The sequence below is a fragment of the Megascapheus bottae genome, chromosome 19, assembly GCF_031878675.1.
Source record: "Megascapheus bottae isolate mThoBot1 chromosome 19, mThoBot2.hap1, whole genome shotgun sequence".
Lineage (NCBI taxonomy): Eukaryota > Metazoa > Chordata > Mammalia > Rodentia > Geomyidae > Megascapheus > Megascapheus bottae.
In genome coordinates, this window is record NC_143527.1 from 39,656,345 (window position 1) to 39,668,345 (window position 12,001).

At 48.0% G+C, this 12,001-nt stretch overlaps 1 protein-coding gene across 1 annotated transcript in view; it reads left to right on the forward strand.

Annotated features, from left to right (window-relative positions):
• Emilin2 (elastin microfibril interfacer 2) overlaps window positions 1-12,001 on the forward strand; it is a 42,511-nt gene that overhangs the window by 12,760 nt on the left and 17,750 nt on the right. The window lies entirely within an intron of this gene.

Genomic DNA, 12,001 nt, shown 5'->3' on the forward strand with positions numbered 1-12,001 from the left:
TGATTGCTTTTTGTCGGTGCTGAATTTAGGGCTGAATCCTAATGGTGCTTCCTAAGCAATCGCTCTGCCACCTGAGCTGTGCTCCTTTCTGAGTGGTGATGTTCTGGCTTTGCATGCTGGCCAGTGTAGGCAGCAGTCCTCATACTTGTGCTCCCCTGTGTTACTGGAGTGCCCACTGCTCCCTTGCCATTGTGCTTCCCCCATAGCTGGGGTAACACTCGCTCCTCGCCATACCCAGCCAATGGTTGGGAGGGGGAGACCTGGACATTTTTTTTGTCCCGGGGGCCTCCAACCATTTTCCCCAGTCTCTAAGTAGCTAGGGTTATATAGGCTTGGGCAATGAGAAGGATGACTTTGTTTGTTGTAAACAAAACGCACATATACAACGTTTTCCCTTGTTGCTGGGAGTTGAATCCAAGGCCTTAGCCATGCTAGGCAAGTGCTGTAGCACTGAGCCACACCCTCTGGTTGTGTTCTCCAAATGCTGTCTTCTTCATGTTTTTTTGAGGACTATTTTCCAAAACATTGGCAATTTGAAGGACATTAAGAACGTTTTGACTGTTTTCCTTACTGGTTCCAATAATGGTACAAAAATCAGCATTCAACACCTGAGTGGTGGACAGACAAAAATATCTGTATCTAACACATTAAACCCACACTGTATTGCCAGGCCACGGCCCTAGCCAGGTGTGGAGACTGAACAATACTTAGATGCAGAGACATATAGTTACTAATCAATGGCTTTATTGATATATACAGATATATATAGTTATTAAACAATATCTGTATGCAAATGCATATAATTCTTACACAGCTTTAATTTAGTTAAGCATTATATACTGGACATCATGTATCTTAATATTCCAATATGTGAGCATGTGTCTGTAAAATCAACATTGCAGGACTGGGAGTTTGGCCTACTGGTAGAGTGCTTGCCTAATACTCAATTCCTTGATATTCAGTTTCTAATATTCAATTCCTTGATACCACATACATAGAAAAAGCTGGAAGTGGTGCTGTGGCACCACTTAAGTGGTAGAGCTCTAACCCTGAGAAAGCCCAAGGACAGTGATCAGGCCCTGAGTTTATCCCCAGGACTGACAAATAATAAAAAAAACAACACTGCAACCAACTTAGCATGTCCTTTACCCCTTCCCAGTCTCCTCACCCACCTCTGTGGCCACCTTCCCCCCCCCCCCTCAACCCCTCCCTGGGAACCCTGGAGCTGCTTTCCATTACCATAGATTGTCTTGCATTTTCTAGAGCTGCCTTAAATAGTGTCACCTGGTAGACATCTTTCTTGGCTCTGGCTTACTTCATTGAGCAGAATTACTCTTGAACCACCATCTAGACCATCTCTACTTGATATCATCTGTGTCCAGCAGCACACTTGTGTGTGCACATACCCTCATTTGTGCGTACACTATTGCATTGTAGCTGACAAGTTCAGGTGAATTTGAATGTGGAATACTATGATTTTTCTGAACTCAAAAGTGTGTTAGGATTTTTCTCGTGAACAGCTGAGATGGTAAATAGAAAGCAGATGTCGAACACGAGATAAGCCACAGTAGAGAAAAACAATCACATTTCCCGTTCCCAGTCCTGGCAAGCGTTAAAGATACGTAAGGACTATAAGCTATTTGGTAGAAAGCTCAGTACAGTTTCAAGACGTAAAATTTGAAGCCTGTTGGTTACTTGGTTTTATTAAGCAACTATTTTGGTGCAAGGCCTGTGTCTGACCCTCACCCCTCCGAAGTTCATGTCCAGCTGATGAAATGAGCCAAATAGAAATAATTATAACATGTAGGAATGAGAATCGCAATAAGAAACACAAGATGTTTGGGATATTGAGAACTGGAGGAGATTTGTAGCCAAGAGGAATCTGAGAACTTGCTTGGAAGTGGTGACGATTATGGCTGGGCTTTGAAGGAAGGTTCTAGTTGAATATATGCAGATGTGGGGGCCAGCATAAGCCAAGCAATGGGAGCCAGAACCAAAAGGGAGGAAGTGAAGGACAATAAATAAGGTGTTGGTCAGCTGGATTGTCCTGAGGGTTGTAAAGGACAAATTTGTTCCAGACTTTTCCTGCGTGGGTGTGAGTCAGAGTGTGTGTATATGTATGTATACCTGGGTACATACCGGTACTGGTGCTTGAACTCGGGGCTTGAGCACTGTCCCTTAAATTGTCCCTCAAGATTGTTGCTGTACCACTTGAGCCACACCTTGTGACTTTTTGGTAGTTAATATGTTTCTTGCCTGGGCTGGCTTTGAACCATGATCCTCACCTGCTCCCAGTGAGTTAACTCATTTTACCTTGATTATCTTTACTTGGGAAATGTCCTCTTTCCAATAAAATCACCATCTGTGGTATTGGGGGACTGGACTTCCAATACTTTGGGGAAGCAATTCAAATCCTTATGACATGTCTGGTCCATGGGCCTGGTTTACATAGTGTAAACCCTTGATTTCCTTCTTACCAGTAGGAAGCTACAGCCAAATGCCTTGTATCCCAAAGCAGTTGAGAGAAGGTGGGGTGGGTGGCTACTGGTGGCCCAGAACAAGAAGAGAAAGCAGCACCTAGAGAGTGCTTTGAATCTGAAAGGAGGGATGGCACAAACAGACTATGGCAAGGAAACCCAGGGAGAATGGACTATGGGATTATTGTGACTTTTGCCAGAGAATCTGAGGAAGGGAAGGAAAGGAAACAAAAAGTTGCCTGCGTTCTGGTTCCTCTTGAGTATAACTCCCTAGGAAGCAGTGTGTGGTGGGCCTCACAAGTGAGCAAGCTGAGAGCCCTGGCCTGCAGACTGTGGGATCTGGAGGGTGAGTTCATTAGGGAGTGACTGGGAGATGGCTGTGTGATTCGGATTCCAGGAGTGAGGAAGCAGAGTGGAAGCTGGAGAAGTGGAGTAATTTACAATTTGGAGGGAAGTTGCCTACAGCAGTGATTTTTTTTTTTCCCTCTCCCCGCCCCTTCAGATCCTTAGAAACAAGAGCACCCACCCTTCTGATTATTCAGCAGCATCATTGGCTTAGCCCTGTGGAACACACCACCCTCCCCCTCCTCCCCCTTCTCTCTGCCCTCCCCCCTCTCCTCCCCATTTTAGCATAGTGACTTGGTGTGGAGATGTCTCCCCAAGTGAAGTGGACTCCCTAGAGCACAGTCTGAAGCTATATTTCATGAGGCTGGATGCAGCCAGCACTTAGATTATGATCTCATTTTCAGCAATGCAAGTTTGCTCACAGAGGCTTCCAATCTTCTAGCAAATCCAAGAATAACAATTCCACTATCTATTGCAGCCTGGTTGGGACTCAGCCTTGTAGCTGAGTTGCCCTGGGTCTCTCTCATCTCCTCCTCTAGGATGGTGGAATTATTTTTCCTTGTGGGATAAGGAGATGGTTAATTGAAGGGGAAGATCTATCATTACATGATCTGATCAGGGAAAAATAACTTGGAGGCAAAAAAGAACTTTAGCTTTTGAAATCTTAAGTGCTTAAGGAAATAAAGAAGGGAGGGAAAAATAAGCAGCTTACTGTTGTGGTTTTTTCCCCCAAAGTATATCCTTTGTGCTCAGAAACAGTCTTCTGTTAGTATATCTTTGTTCTGAACACAATGCTTTGGTCTATGATTTTTTTTGCCAGTCCCAGGGCTTGAACTCAAAGCCTAAGTACTGTCCTTGAACTTTCTCAAAGCTAGAATTCTACCAAGAGTCACAGCACCACTTTTTTTCTATGTATATGGTACAAGAAATCAAACCTGGGTCTTCCTGCATACAAGACGGGCACTCTACCCCTAGGCCAAACTCCCAGCCCTGATCTGTTTTTAAATATATATATACATATATATGTATATATATACACATACACATATATACACACACACAAAACTTACACTATATATTTGTATACAAAATTATAGTGTGATCTGATTTTAATTGAGCTGATTAATCTGGTAGAGTCATGAAATATTTTTATGCGGGAATAGTTCCCCAAGTTTTCTAGCTTTTACAGTCTAGATGGAGTTCTCCTAAACAGTAAAGTCAAATGTTTTAGATTTCCTTAGTTCCATGTTACTCTCTATTCAGAGATCTAATTAAAAATGTGTAATGTAGCAGAAAAAGTGAATTCCGATTTCTGCATGTGTGCTTGAAGCTGGAAGGAGGCCCCTGGACTCTTTCGGTTTAACTGGGCGGGGACTTTTCTAGAACTGGAATGGTGCCACTGACCTGGGAGAGGCATCACACTGTACAGATTGCCTTTTGTCCCTCATGTGGGGCTGAATGGCTGGATTCTGACTGTCAGGAGGACAGGGGTTCACATGAAGGAATTCTGCAGCTGGAGGCAGACACTTTCTATCTTCAATGTCATTCCAAGATCACCCCTGATTTCTAACGTGCCAGACTTGTTTCCGTACTTTCAAATGTGCAACTACATCTGCATTTGGCAGAGTGTCAACAAATATTAAAAGCTTATTTATTCATTCATTGACAATTAAAAAAACCCACACCCAAACCAAAAATAAAACACTTATCATGAGAGATTCCTAGAAAATCAATCCATTGTTTTACTAGTATCTAAATGAGAATTGGAAGACTAAAGTTGATGAAAGTGAATTACTGTGCAAAAAGGAAGGGAATTGTGAGCTAGACTACAATCTGAATGCCGTTTGCACATATCATAAAGAAAAATGAGCCAGGCGCAGAACAAATCCAGAGATCCTACTTACACGGCTGCTTTGGTTAGGCTGGTAGCGGGATGAAGAGCTAGTAGTTCACGTGGACAGTTGGGGAAGAGTAGGATGTCCTGGAAGGCGGTGCTGGGGCTCACGCCTGTGATCCTAGCTACTCAGGAGGCTGAGACGAGAGGATCTAGGTTTGAAGCTAGAGCTCTGTAAAGAAAGTCTGTAAGGCACTTGCCCCCAGAAAGCTGGGCGTGGAGCTGTGGCTCAAGTGGTTGAGTGCTAGCCTTAGGCAAAGCCAGCTGAGGAACCTCACCCAGGCCCCGAGTTGAAGCTTCAACCCTGGCACCAGAAAAGACCTCCTGGAGTCACAGCAGTCAGGCTGTGCGGCCATGTCCGTGGACCTCACATCGAACTGGCATTAAAAATGACCAAGGCGGGCTGGGGTGTAGACTAATGCTACCGTATTTGCCAAGAAGGCCACAGGCCCTGGGTTTAATTCCTCAATGTCAAAAATGAGCGAAATGGGTAAGACACTGGGTGCCATGCAGTGTGGACTTTAAAAAGTCAGTTACTAGCCAGGTAATGATGGCTCACACCTGTTCTCCTGGCAGCTCATGAGGCTGAGATCTGAGGCTTGCAGTATGAACATTTCTGCCTGGTTTAAGCAGACAATCTCTGATTAAGCAGCAAAAATTGGAAGTGGGGTTGTAGCTCAACTGGTAGAGCACCAGCCTTGAGCCAAAAAGCCAAGTAAGAATGGGAAGCCTTTTACACACAGCCACACTAGTGGCTGGCCTATACCACTGCTCCATGGAAACAAGTAGCTTCCGAACACTGGATGGCCTGCCCGTTCTGGTGAACAGTTGGCATCCCACTGACATGAGTTGACATGACTTCTTCTGGGGAAGTCCTTCCTAGGTGGTTTCTCCACCATCTTCCTTTGCTCTGCTTAGTGAAAGTGCACACCTTGAGTGAAGCCAGAACAGGCAAGGTTATTTGGGCAGGCTATTGAATGGACAGAAGAGAGCTTACTAGAAAATGCCTTCTTGGGAGATCCCAGGTCAGTGGGTCCTAGAACAGCACTGGGCTTTTGATTTGTGCAGTTTTTAAGTGCTGCATTCAGCAACAATCTTGTCAGCTCTGTCTAGAATTGTCTGTGTTGATGGAGATCTTCACGCTCCTAAGTCCTCAGTCATGAGTACTGTTATCTACACAGGAAACATAAAACCTGAGTGATAGGTCCTTCCTTCCTTCCTTGCTTGCTTTTGGCTGGTGCTTTACCAGTTGAACTCAACCTCCTCTTTGGCTTTTTGCTGGTTAACCAGAGAGGAGTTTTGTGGATTTGTCTGCCTGGGCTGGCTCTATGCCTTGATTTTCAGATGTCAGCCTCCTCAGTAGCTAGGATTATAGGTGTGAACCATTAGAACATCTGACTGGTTTAGGTGGTTGTGTGTTTGTATGTGCACATGCGCACGAGTCTAGGGCTTGAATTTGGGGCGTGGATGCTTTCCTAAGCTTTTATGGACAAAACTATTGGTTGAGTCGGTTTGATGTCTAGTTTTTTGGTGGCTAATGGGACATGAAAATTCAGACTTTCCTGCCTATGTTGTGATCCTCAGATCTCAGCTTCCAGAGTAGTTAGGATTACAGGCCACCACTCCCAGGGTTATTTTGTGTATGCGTGTTTGTCTGCACACATACATGCTGACCCTGTGGCTTGAACTCGGGGCCTGGGCGCTGTCCCTGAGCTTCTGTGCACAAGGCTAGCTCTCTATCACTTGAACTACAGCACTATTACTAGCTTTTTGGTCATTAATTGCAATTAGTCTAATTGACTTTCCTGCTCTACCTGGCTTTTAACTGCAAACCTCTGATCTCGGCCTCCTGAGTAGCTAAGATTATAGGCATGAGCTACCACTGGCTGGCTTAATTTAGTTTTAATTACTGTAAATTACATAGCCACAAGCATGAAAAGTAGCTGCCAGGCTGTGGACAGGCTCACTCTGGTGTATGATTTCTGTGCAGCCTGTGATGCAGCAGAGGTCTGAGGCTCTAGAGTTGGCTCTAGGAAGATGCACACATATAGCCACTTAGGTTTGACTAGAGGGCAAGTGAGAGTTATGATAACGGACATTGAAGTTGTCTAGACTTTGGCAAAAGCAGATATAGTACTATTGGTTTATTAATCATTGATTCAGTTACTGAGCGCCTACAACAGGGAAGACACTTCTTTTAGTTGAGTTTAGATATGTTTGTTTGAGATAGCCCAGAATTTGAGATCTTCTTGTCTAAGCCTTCTGAGGTTCTGGGATTCCAGGCAAGTATCACCATGCCCAGCCACAATATACTATTTAGTACTAAAATCTATTGGGGATATAGTCAGCGTAGTGCTTGCCTTGTATGTGAGGCCCTGGGTTTCAACCCTAGCACTGAAAAAAAATCAAGCTATGAAAAAATCAGGAGGCCAGGAGTTTGGCCTAGTGATAGAGTGCTTGCCTAGCATGCATGAAGCCCTGGGTCCGATTCCTTAGTACCACATACACAGAAAAATCCAGAAGTATGCCTATGACTCGAGTGGTAAGAGTGCTAGCTTGAGCAAAAGTTCCCAGACCCTGAGTTCAAGCCCCAGGACGGGCCAAAAAAAAAAAAAAAAAGGAACCACAAACGCATATTGCTGAGTGAAGGGGGCCAACTCAGGAAGTCTGTATGATTTGAACTGTGATATCCAGGAAAGGCGAAGTTAGGGACATGGAAAAAATCAGTGGTTGCTAGGGGAGGAGAGACAAATACCACTCAGGAGACTTGAGGGCCATGAACTACCTTGCTATGATACAGTAATAGCAGAAAAACGTTATTCTGTACATAGAATGTGCACCACCCAGAATGAACCCCAGTGCCAGCTGTGACCTTGGAGGATGGTGATGAAGCTGTCGTGACAGCGTGCTATCCTGGTGGGGAGTAGATGGGAAGTCGCTCTTCCTTGACTCAATTTTGCTATGGACTTAAACTGCTTTTTAAAAACATGTATTTAAGGGCTGGAAATGTGGCTTGGTGGTAGAGTACTTGCTAGCATACATGAAGTCCTGGGTTCAATTCCACAGTTACCACATACACAAAAAGCTAGAAGTGGCACTGTGGCTCGAGCGATAGAGCAAAGGAAACTCGGACAGTGCCCAGGTCCTCAGGTCAAGCTCCAGGACTGGCCAAAAGCAAAAAACCCACAGACGTATATTAAAGCCAGGTGATGGTGGCTCATGCCTACAATCTAGCTACTCCAGGGGCTGAGAATTGAGGATTGCAGTTTGAAGCCAGCCCAGGCAGGAGAGAGGTAGACTTGTAAGTCTTATCTCCCGTTAACCTGGACACTCGAGAAATGGAGCTGTGGCTCAAGTGGTGGAGTGCTAATTTTGAGTGAAAAAGCTCAGGGTCAGTACCCAGGCCAAGCTTAGCCCCAGGATCACAAAATAAAAATAAGACAATGTATTTAAAGCCAGGCACTGGTGACTCACACCTCTCATCTGATTACTCAGGAAGTGGGTCTCAAGGTACAAAGCCAGTCAGGGCAGAAAAGTCTGACTCCTCATACTACTCTCTGTATAACTAGCAAAAAGTTGGAAGTGAACTTCTGGCACAAATGGTAAAGCTTTGAGTGAAAAAAGCCAAGTGAAGTGCAAGGCCTAAGTTCAAGCCCCAGCAATGGTGCACGCGCACACGTGCACACGTAAAATGTATTTAAAGGAGGTTTTTAAAATGAGAATGTTGAGTGAGCAACACTAAGAGGAATTCCTCCCCTGAGGACCCTGGCTGATGGAGTGAGTCTGCACCTGCTGGGACTCACGGGAGAAATCTTTCAGGCTTCAGCAAGGACACCCCTGAACTCCCGCTTATCTTTCCTATACCTCTTCTCACCTCCTTCCTTTCCACCAGGCTGCACCCATCTGGTGCATCAATGGGGTGCTAGGTTTATAACCCTCCAACCTCCCCCCAAGAGGGTTTCTAGGAAGTGGGGGTGTGCAGGAGCTGGTGACGGGGTGGCAGGGCCATGGCTGTAGGTCACCTAAGTGTCACAGCCCTGAGGCCCTGTGCATGTCCCCAGCAGCTGTGGCCAGGGTTTTGCAGTGGACAGGGTGTTATGGCGCCACTTGAGCCTGGGAGGGGAGCCAGGCCTATGGCCTCCCACCCTGCTCCCTGTCCAGTTCTTTGGCTGTGGTCCCTTGGCTTGGAGGAATTGTGCTACGTGCAGTGAACAGGTGTGTCTCGTGTTCTCCCGGGCTGGGGACATTTAACTACCCTGCCCCGTCTTTGCTACCCTGTGGTTGTTGATTGGTTGGTGTGGTAGGCAGACACTCCACTACTCCAGCCGGTCTTAGCCCTGTGTGGTGCTCAGGTCTGGAGAATGTTGACTGACCACGCATGACGTCTCCTTAGGAGTTTTGTTGTGTGGGTTTGGAGGGGGGTGTTACAGTTTTGCTCCTTGCGTAGACAGGTTTCTGTTGTAGAGCCAAGGTTGACCTTGAATTCACAGTCCTTGGCCTCTGCCGGGGATTAGACATGCACCAGCACTCCAGGCACACCTGGAGAGTGCAGAAAAGGGCGAGAGAACCCCTGTCTCCACCAGCTACCTTACCGGGGATGGGTAAAGACTGGCTTTTACTTGGGGCAGTTGGGAGTGGGCCTTGGGCCTTCATGCCAAGCAAGTGCCCTAAAGTTGAGCCTCCAGCTGCTTCTGGCAGCGTTCATGAGTTCGAGGTTGCAGAAAGATGGGTGGCTTAAGTGGAGCCTCAATGGCCCCATGTTCGTAAGAAACTGATTTCTGCTAGGATAGGCCACAGCTTGTGGACCTGGACGGCTGCGGTGTATTGACCTGGGCTTCCCACCCAGGGGGGGCCTTCCCCACCCAGGGGGCCTGAAGGCGGAGCAGGGCTGTCACTGTGGGATGGAGAAACCCCTGCAGCGGCTTTCTCAGGCTTGGAGGTGACTGCTTGATGGTTCCCAGCTGTTGGGTGAAAGCTGGATGCCTCCCCACACAGCATTTGCTGTGTCAGGAGCTGTGGACCTGAACAGCACATGGGGAGGTGTGTGTGGGGGAGGCGCAGACCCAGGGACTTGATGGAAGGAAGAGCTCGCTCCAAAACATCATCCCCTCTCCCCCCTCCCCTCCCCTTCTCTCCCCCTCCTCTCCCCTCCCCCTCTCTCTCCTTTCTTTTCCTCTCTCCCCTTCTGCTCTCTCCCCTCCTTCCTTCCCTTCTTCCATCCCTCCCTTCCTCCTCCTCCCCCTTCCCTTCCTCCTCCTCCCCCTTCCCTTCCTCCTCCTCCCCCTTCCCTTCCTCCTCCTCCCCCTTCCCTTCCTCCTCCTCCCCCTTCCCTTCCTCCTCCTCCCCCTTCCCTTCCTCCTCCTCCTCCTTCCTCCTCCTCCTCCTTCCCCTCCTCTTCCTTCCCCTCCTCCTCCTCTTCCTTCCCCTCCTCCTCCTCTTCCTTCCCCTCCTCCTCTTCTTCCTTCCCCTCCTCCTCCTACTTCCCCTCCTCCTCTCTTCCCTCCTTTTCCTCCTTTCCTTTTTGTGCTGATCTTGAGGCTTGACCTCAGGGCCTACTCCCTGTTCTTTAGCTTTTTTGCTCAAGGCTGATTCTCTACCATCTGAGCCACATGTTCACTTGTGGCTTTTTGCGGGTTAATTGGAGGTAAGAGTCTCAGACATCCCTGGCCAGGCTGGCTTCAAACCGAACGCTCATCTGCAGATGAGCTGGCCCAGGTGCACCCGCCTTCTCACCGTGTTCTCACAGCTTCTCCAGAGGGGCTGGCTGGGTTTAATGCGCTTTCTTTACGCATCCAAGGATTCCTTGGGTAGTGGGGCGGATAAGGCTTGACAGGGCTTTCCACCCTTTGGGGAGTCTTCTGGAGCGTGCCCAGGCTGCCTCTGCGTGCTGGGAGGACCGGGTGAGGTGGGGCGAAGCTGGGGCTTAATTCCAGTCCTGCCACTCCGGGCTGACCTCTGCGCCTGACCTGCGTCCTCTCCCCTGAAAGGGGGCGTCTATGGGGTGGGGCATGGGCAGGCCGTGGCCTGGACCTGCTCGCAGGCCTCCATCCTCCAACCTGGGCTTACTGCAGGGACACGGGTGGCTCATGCCTGTAAACCCAGCCTAGGCTAGAAAGCCCAGGGTCTCTTACCTCCAAAGTGGAGCTGTGGCTCAAGTGGGAAAGTGCAAAACAGCTCAGGGACAGTGTCCAGGTGCTGAGTTCAAGTCTCAGGATTGGCACCAAAAAACAAACAAAAACGTTCCAAAAGCAAAGCGCGTTTCCTGTAGAGAGCTGTGATTCTTCAGTGGACTTGCAGGCCACTGCTCCGCAGCTGGTGTGTGACACGGCGCGGTTTGGCTGAGCCCTGCAGCCTTCGGCAGCCACACTGGTGGTCCTGAGCTGTCCACGAGCAGCGCCCAGCTATCCCCACGGAGCTCTCCAAAGCCTGCTGCTTTGTGGAAATTGGCCCAAAGACAAGGCCAGCTGCTGGGGCTGCTCTGAACAATGAAGAGCAAGTGAAGAGGTGTCTGAGAAGCCAGAAAGTGGTATATGAACAAGGGGGGAGCGGACAGCAGAGTACTGATGGCTCATGCCTGTAATCCTAGCTTCTCAGGAGGCTAAAATAAGAGAAGCACGGTTCAAAGCCAGCCTGAGCAAACATACCCAAGAGACTAATCTCCAATTAACCAGCAAAAGTCCAGAAGTAGAGGTCTGGCTCAAATGATAGAGTACCACCCTTGAGCAAAAACTATGGGACAGGGCCAGGAGTTGAGCCTAGTGGTAGAGTGCTTGCCTAGCATGCATGAAACCCTGGGTTCCACTCATTGGTACCACATACACAGAAAAAGCCAGAAGTAATGCTGTGGCTCAAGTGGTAAAGCTCTCAGGCCCAGAGTTCAAGCCCCACTACCAACAAAAACTGGGATAGCCTGACACACTGGTGACTCACCCATGTCATGCTAGCTACTCAGGAGGCTGAAATGTGAGAATTGCAGTTCAAAGCTAGCCTGGTCAGGAAAGTCCAATTATCTACCAGCAAACTGGAAGCGGAGCTATGGCTCAAAGTGGTAGAGCATTAACCTTGAGCAAAAGGGCTCAGGGACAGAAACCAGGCCCTGAATTTCAAGCCCCAAGATTGACCCCCTCAAAAAAAGCTAACATGCCTCGGCCTTGACTTCAAGCCCTCAGAACTACACAACACACACACACACACACAGAATAAAAACAGAAATCATCCCCAAACACAAAAGAGATGGAGGCAAGAGTGGTGAGCCTTGGTGAGCCCCAGGCTCATCTCATCAAGG